Genomic DNA, 8,161 nt, shown 5'->3' with positions numbered 1-8,161 from the left:
CTCTTGCTCAAGGTGAGGCAGGACTTGCCATTCCCCTCACATAACCTTTCAGGCTGAGTAAGGAAAAAAGAGCACTTGTCTTTTCCACAGCTGTTAATTTAAGGATTAAAGATGGAGATATCTGTCAGCAGAGTAGGAGGCAGCAGGTTTCAAAGCAAAGGCTCCACGTCCTCAGAGGTAGCCATAGTTGCTAGCGGCGCTCATGGAAGAGCAGGGAGGAGGGAAGAGAGGCTTGTGTTCTCCCAGAGCGCCTCCTAAAAGTGCTGTCTATGCACTGGGTCTCCCTGCTTTGTTTGCCTGCAGCTGGCAGAAGGGGAACAGGTCTGGGCAAGAAGCATTTTGCTTAAGGCCACTCCCTTGCCCCTGCCCCACTCCCATCTGAGTGCAGCCCCAGGCATCAGGCCTTCACCTCTCCTTTGGTGGAAGTCCATAGTTGTGGTTAGATTAGCACTAGGGCTGCAGTGCCCTACCTGCTAATCGTACTTACTCAGCAGGCTTGTCTGAGTTGACAAAAATACGTCTTCCCCTTAGGAGCCTCAGACTAGTGGTGCATACAGTGACCTGCTTAAAAGCAAGCTGGATTTCAGAGCAGTCCAGGTGCATCTCTCTCTTGCCTTCATTCTTACCTTCATACTCTCCCCAAGACCCCTGTGTTTTGTGCTGGCTCGCATGGTCTGGCCATCCTTTTTAATTTAAGTATTCATGTCTTTCGGTGCCGTCCTGGGCTTCAGCCCTGCTCATCAGATCCATTTGCATAAGCAAGCCTGGGGGTAAATCTTCAAAGATTCAATTGCCAGAGCTGAGAGCTGTTTGGAGGCAGCGAGTGCCCTTCAGCTGCCTCTCAGAAACCTCCTATCTCCAGTGATTTGTTTCTGTCATGCTGCTTCAACTAACCCCCAAACATCCCAATAATCACATCAGCATAAATTGATACAGAGCAGGTCCATGTCTGTCGTGCACAGGCTGCAGACTGGCAGACTCTAGATCTGAACCTGAATCTCCTCCCTCCTGTTTCTTTGGTGGAACCAGATTATCCTTGTTGCTCTGAGTTATAAATGCTTCATTCAAAGGCTCTGTGTTTTCCAGGCTGGTACGTCTTTGTTACCAGTTAAGCTTGCCAAAAATGACTGGGGTGATATGACTGGATTGGGTACATTTGCAGCTGACGCGAAAGCACAGTGATGCTTTAGGCTGTACAGCAGTGAGCCAGGCTCGAGGGCTGCCTTTCACTGCCGAGAGCGCATCTATTCTCTCGTTATACCCTCAGTTACTATCATTTTCCATTGCATCGCTTTGATTGCATAAGGCAGGTGCTGTACATAGAGAAAAGCAATGGGAGCCAGTTTGTTAAAATGAAGCGTTTCTGTTGCACCTTCTGCCTGGGTATTAATGCAGTGGTATCAGTGCGGTGTCACTCTTGCCACAGGCCTTTATCTCTTGGAGCTGGAAAAATGGGGAAGATCTGAACAGCTGGATAGAGAATGTCTTAGATCTCTCGTCCTGTACGGGGGCAGGCAGTCGCACACCGAGGCATTGGAGATTCAGGTAAGATTGGAGAGAGCGCTGGGACTTCCTAGATGACCAGAGTCTGGGTCCTGAACTGAATTGGAGTAGAGAAATAACGGAGAGGAGCAAGACTAGACTGCTCGCCTCAGCTGGTTTGCAACTGAAGTTTGAAAATACTGCAATGAAGATCCCCCCCTAGTGCTACAGATCCTCCCTGTGCAGCAGAGGGAGGATTGCTCCTCTTCGTGGTTCCTGTCGGAGCGATACGGTTTCACGCGGGCTGCTTTGTAACTTATTTTCAGTTCTCTCTGAGACAGCTGACTTGCATCAGTCAGTGGAATACCAGGATATTCGTAGTTTCCAAAAATCAAAAAAAAAAAAAAAGGCATTGGAAGGTCCCAGTTAAGTAAAATATAGACAAATGCACGTAAGTGGTCTTTTCTTTGGGCTTTCTCTTTTTCAGGATTTCTAAGTGTAAAATTGTCTGTGATCACTGAGAATGAGAGAATGCAGTGGCTTTCAACCTTTTTCGCATTTGCAGACCCCAGCAAAATTTTGAATGGAGGTGCAGGTGCCCTTGGAAATTTCAAGTCAAGGTGTGGACCCCTTTGAATTGTAAGTGGGTATTCACACATTTTTGATTGATCATAGTCATCTTTCGTAGACCTCTTAGATGTAGTGACCCCCAGGGGTCTGTGGACCACAGGTTGAAAACCACTGAGATAATGTGTCCTATCCCCTTACACTCAATGTTATGTTCCCTTTTGATTACTTCATCTCATAAAAAACAGAGAGAATATGCAAAAGGTCCAGGCACAGGCACTGATAATGACCTTGAGACATCAAAGGGAAATTTCTATTAAACCAAAGAGTAAGCAACAAAGCCTCCTTAGACTCCTGGGTTTGGATAGAAGAATTAAGGGAGATATGACTGTTCTGCACACAGAATACCAATGGCTGCAGTGTCAGCTAGTTAACTACTCCTGTTTGCCTCAGCCTATAATGCAAGAACAAAAGAACGAGTGTTGAAATTCAAGAGCGACATTTTCCAAACCGATCAAGGGAAATGCTTTTTCCTGCACACAGTATTGAGTTAACCTGTGGAACTTGCTACCGCAGGTCCACTCCGAGGCAGATGTTTTTATGGAAAAGGAATTGGTTACATATGTATGTATTAGCAAGGATATTCACAATAGGTTAAGTAAAATGACAAAGGCCATCCATCCTTCATGATTCAGGTTATCAAATCATCAAGGATGAGATGAAATTTCCTTTTTTTGGAGTGTAACCAATTTGGAGAGAAGTGCTACTTTCACATTATTTTTTCAGGATATGTTTCCACCAGTGCATTAGAGTTGCTGAGTGTTGCTGGTATATACATCTCACTAAAACCTACTGAGCATGAAGTTCTTTCCAGTTAGGAGCAAAGACATATGTAGTCATGGCCTGAAGTGTGTGTGTGTGTGTGTTTGTGTTCAGTCATCCTCAGAAGAGTGTGCGTGTGTGCACCATTCACTGGGAGCACTTGAAGATGACAGAATATCTGCACTCTGCTTGGAGATGCTTCAGGCAACAGTGGAGTGGGGGATGCCTGCTGATGTACTAAATGAATAGCCGGGCTGCCGTATAAGATGATTAATGCTAATAACTCTATTAGTAAATGCCTTTCGCCATCATTTATTTCTTAACGTGGTGAGTCAGTGGAGTTGGATGGGAAAAGCATGTTAGAAATGTGATGGGCAGGAGGCTGAGCTAATGCATAAAATGCAGAGATGCCAGAAAGCCCAAAGATGATAAAGGACAAATGGTTTGAGGGGGAAGGTGCGTGATGCTGTGTAACGCCTGGATTGTGAGAACTAGGACAGAGATACGGCTCTGCGGGGCTTTCTGAGGCCCTGCGTGGAAATCCAGCTCTGTCGGGGCTTAATGAAATCCCGGAGGAGTGAGGAGGACTGCCTTCTCAAAGGAGGGAGGACTCCTGTTACCAAATGCACAGGCTTAAAGGGAGGTCAAAGTTTGCACGCACCTATGAAAGCGCACAAGGAAAACAATCAATCTAGGGCACTTAAGAAACTGGTGAAAACACCCAGACTCAGAGCCTTGAAAAAAGATTGGTTTCCATATAACTGTGGGTTCTTGTTTCGTGGTGAGGCTGATATACTATTAGATTGCTGGCGCCAGTTTTTCCTGGGAAAAATGCCACTCCCGAATAAGAGAAGGTGAAATATGCATCACACTGGGATAATTGTGATTAAAGCCAACAGCATTTTGGAAAAAGGAGGTTCATAAAGGTGCCCGACTAGCATGTTTTAAAATGAGCTGCACTCACCTTTATGCGTTACATGCCATGATGCCCAAAAGCAGGATGCTTAACCAAGAACAAACCTTCAGTGCTATGAGGAGTGGGAGGGGATTTGAAGGAAAATACGGAAAAAATCCTATCTTTCAGCTTCAGTAACATTTTAACACCATGTGTCACAGCTCTGGTGGAGCACAGGCCTGAGTCTCATCAGAAAGGAACCTCTCTAGTTGCTGGAGTGGTTTTGGGATGACCAGCTCTAGTTCTGTTATATAAAAGAGTAAAGGAAAAAAACCTGTTCCAAGTAGGCAGGCAGCTCACGGCTTCGCCTGCCACTCTCCTGTGGTCCCTGTTTGCCTTTATGCTGGTGTAGGTGGACTGCTGAACCATTAGAGCAGAGACTAACGGTGTGATGGTAGGAGATTAGGCTTGCTCCGCTGTCCAAAAATGTTGGGATCATTTTCGGTCAGACGTCAGGGAAGAGGCTCCCCCCCCCACGGGGACAGGGGGCAAATGCAGAACAGCTGCTTTGTGCCACTAAAGTCTCTAAACTCAGCAATCATTTAATCTGGTGGTAATAAATTAAGGCTTCACCTTGATGAATCCAGAGATGTGACAGTGCCTGCGAGGACAACCTCTGTAAAACATCACAGACAATGAGGGCTGGGAGGGACCTCAGGAGGTCGCAACTAATCTAACCCCTGCTCCGAGCAGGGCCAGCCCCAGCCCCAGCCCCAGCCCCAGCCAGATGCTGTTAGTGCTTTTGGGCTCAATCCCAGCCACCTTGAGAGACCAGGGAGCAGGGACCGTCTTGCTTCCTGCAGGCTTTTTTCCTCCTCTGAGGATGGATCTTCAATTCATTTTCAGTCTGGGGCTGCCACAAGCACCTGGAACAGAAGCACGGGGGAGGGTTGGCCCTGCTGCCCCCACGCCTGCTCCCTGGCTGCAGTAGCGCCCTTAGGGGAGGACAAACCAGGGGGCCCCAAAATGTTGTAACAATTTTTTTTGGGGGGGGGGGGATGAAGTCACTAAAAACGTTGTACTTTCTTCAGCTGATGGATAAGTTTCATGCATGGGGCAAAGTGAAACGGAAATCGAAAATGTCCGACTTGCTTATAGGTCGTCAAAATTAAGCCTCTACGGGGCCCCAAATGACTCTCTTACGCAGGGCCCCAGAAACCGTAAGGCCACCATGCTAGCGGCATCCCCAAAATCTGGAGCTGCAAGGGGGGGCTCCTGCACTCCCACCCTGCTGCCATCAGGAGGCGCTGTGCACTTGCTGCCCCAGGGGGGTGCACAGAGCGGGGGCAGCAGGAAAGCAGCAGTGGGGCAAGGGAGACCCTCCCCGCCCCCGGTATGCAGCTTGCTTTGTAATGCATGCCGCTTGCTTTGCAGTGCATGTTACTTGCTTTGTAAGGCATACTGGTTGTGTTGCAGTGTCTGCGCTTGCTTTGCAGTGCCTGGCTGTATGCCGCCCCGCCCCCCCTTGCCAGCTGTTCCCAGGGCGCCCGGCTGGCCGCGCTGTAGCAGGGGAGGGCGCAGCACCCCGGGGATCCCTGCGAGAGCAGCGCACGCCGCAGCACAGCCCACATACGGCTGCCCGGCAGTACTCCAGCAGCTCCCTGGTGGTCTAGTGGTTAGGATTCGGCGCTCTCACCGCCGCGGCCCGGGTTCGATTCCCGGTCAGGGAACGTCTCTTTTTCTTCCGATTTCCAGACGAGTTTAACCCCTTTGGAGCCGGTGCGCCGCTTCGTTGTTGCATTGCCCAGTTTTGCATTGCAGCGCTCGGCACCGCACCGGGTTTAACACCGCGATTGCGACCCCCGTCTCCCAGGGATTCCACCCCCGCCGGCCTCGAGGACGCCCTGTGCGCATGCGCTGCTCTGGAAGGGGAGGGGGCGAAGGGAGGGGGCGTGGCTGCTGCGCGCGCACCTCCCTCAGCCCCGCCCCCACTCGGTGTGGCTGCCCCGCGCAGCGGGCGGAGCGGACCAGGCCCAGGTGAGCGGCAAGATGGCGGCCTCCTTCTGGGGGGGGCACGGACCTCCCCCCCTTGTGGGGAGGGGGGAATTCCCCCCATAGGGATGCAGCTTGGGGGGGGCACTCCCCTACCCCCTGCCAATGGGGGTGCAATTTGAGGGGGCACTGTCCTGGGGGAAGGGGGGACTACCCTGCCCCTCCCTGCGTGGGGATGCCCTCCCCGCCATGGGGGTCCAGATGGGCGGAGGGGGTGGTCGCCCACATCTGCGTCTCCCCGGCGGGGGCTGCGTTTTCGGACAGGGGCTTCTCTGGAGGCGAGCCCATCGCGTATGTATTTGTTTCTTTATTTGTACGGTCTCATCTGCTGCCGAAGGAGATGCCGTTAGGCCACGGCCTGGGGCTTGGCTGCGACGAGACTTGAGCGGTCTCCCTGGGTACGTGATACGTTAGGAAAAAAACCCCCAGAGCTAAGAGGTTTTTCTTAAAAATAAATAGAGAAGCATCTCTGTTCCCTTGTACCAGATGGCTGTCAGAGGCTGTCCGTTCTGCATCGGTGGCGTTTGTTTCAGTTTCCAAATGGATTCTCTTTAAACGAGCAGCCCAGGTGTAAGGGCGAGCTGTCCGGGTCGCCGTCCATCCGCCTTTTAGGTAGGAGGGGCGCGGTCATAATTCGCGTGGTTATGGTGAAGAGACGGTTGCCAAACTTATGTGGGGGCCGCGCGCTGGCTCTGCAGTCGTCCTTGCCGCTCTGCAGCTCGCTCTTAATGAAGAGCTGGGGGGGAGAAGCCCTCTGAATTAAAAGCTGTTGAGTTTCCTTCGAGGTCTATTAAAGAGCAAGGTGGGGATGCTAAAATCCTGCCCCTGTCCTAGGCCTGCAGCCGGATTTATCTATGGGAGTTGCTAAACATAGATTTCTTTCCCCGTTTTATTTCGTCTGCGAGCGCATCTCGAGCGTTGTCGACAGAGATAAGAAGTGTGCGTTGTTGTGACTCCCCTTCTTTGCTTTGTATTGATTATCATAAGTTACGGTTTTAAAGTACGGGTGAAACCCATCTGACGGCGACCGAGCTCTGTGATGTAGCGGTGAATATGCTTTATCGAGAGATGTCTGAGAGAAATAGTGGACAAGACATGCTGGTGGCGTATGTCGTAATGCATGATAGGTCTGAAAGTCTTTCAGAAAATGGTATGAGTAATTGATGTGCATCTTGCAGCCCTCATAATGAAAAATACCAAGGGACTTCTTTGGGGCTTAATTTTCATAGCTTAATTGCAATAATTGGCTATTTTTACTGAGTCTGTAAATGAGATGGCTGTGTGTTATACCAGAATACCTGCTAGGGATTCAACACCAGTGATGTGGTCACTCATAATTATCACAGCTGGAAAAAAATGGTCCAAGATGTTATTTTTTTTTTGGACCTGTATATCAATAGATGGCTGGTGCTGGGTGCTAAATGCTTTGGGGATCAGAGAGGTTGCAAAATAGACTTCTAGACCCTAAATGATAAGTCCTCAGTCTTGAAAATCTTGGCTGAGTCCAGTTGTCATAGTTTAAACTATTGGGCAGATAAAACTTTGTCATTGATGCTTGATTTATTGATCATCCTTTCTTTTGTAAACTTCAACTAATTGACAAAAATGCTCTGTTGGTTGTTTTTTTTTTTAAAGATATTTTCGTGAATGTCAGGGTAGTTTGGCAGTCAGTATTAACGTTCAAGGCTCATCTTATTTTTTTAACTTAGGTTAAAAGCAAAATTTGTGAATGGTTCTAGCTTTGATCAGTTTAAATGTCATGGAGGCTTCTCTGGGAGAATGATCCTAATTTAGAAATGGCAATGGTGAAGAAAACTTCCTTTAAGTTCAAAATGGCCAAGCTTTTAAGAGCTGTCAGGGTTTATGTTGCTGAAAGATGATGATGATGATGGCTGTTATTATTAGCTCAATTTTTATAGCAGTAAGAAAAGTACAGGGTACTTGGGGATTGAAAGAAAAAGCTATCCAGCTGCCTGGAATATGAATTTGACCAAACTCCAGTGTAAACAGTGCACATTTACTGTAGGGACTGCCTACATGATGATTTTGCACCTCAGTAAGACTCCTCGCCTTGTGTCAGCGGGCTAGAAATTGAGTGGACCGGACCAAGTTATGTTAGGGCTGATTTAGAAGCCGTGAAGTCAAATGCTTCTATTTGGTTTCACAAATTTGTTCAGTTAAACTGAGCGCAGTTGGGTTAGGCAGTAGACAGTGGGCTTGAAGGATGATTTTCATTGCAAGTGGTTTATATGCTTACTGATGTGCAGATAAGAGAAGGTTGTTAGGTTGTAAGCAGTACATAACAGCTTGGGACTGGTTTGTGTGTTAAGTGAATAAGGCAGA

The 8,161-nt window shown here is 48.8% G+C and overlaps 1 protein-coding gene and 1 non-coding gene across 2 annotated transcripts in view; both read left to right on the top strand.

Annotated features, from left to right (window-relative positions):
* The first annotated feature begins 5,424 nt into the window (after positions 1-5,424).
* TRNAE-CUC (transfer RNA glutamic acid (anticodon CUC)) lies at positions 5,425-5,496 on the top strand. The gene has a single exon. It is a non-coding gene; the product is annotated as a tRNA-Glu (tRNA).
* Positions 5,497-5,714: 218 nt separating this feature from the next.
* Positions 5,715-8,161, top strand: part of DNAJC5 (DnaJ heat shock protein family (Hsp40) member C5) — a 41,104-nt gene continuing 38,657 nt past the window's right edge. Inside the window, exon 1 of the mRNA XM_090065067.1 lies at positions 5,715-5,803. The gene's annotated coding sequence lies outside the window, so the exon portion shown is untranslated. The remainder of the gene's footprint in view (positions 5,804-8,161) is intronic.

The sequence above is a fragment of the Crocodylus siamensis genome, chromosome 10 (assembly GCF_052110815.1).
Source record: "Crocodylus siamensis isolate JL-2025a chromosome 10, ASM5211081v1, whole genome shotgun sequence".
Lineage (NCBI taxonomy): Eukaryota > Metazoa > Chordata > Crocodylia > Crocodylidae > Crocodylus > Crocodylus siamensis.
This window is presented reverse-complemented; position numbering and strand designations above follow the sequence as displayed.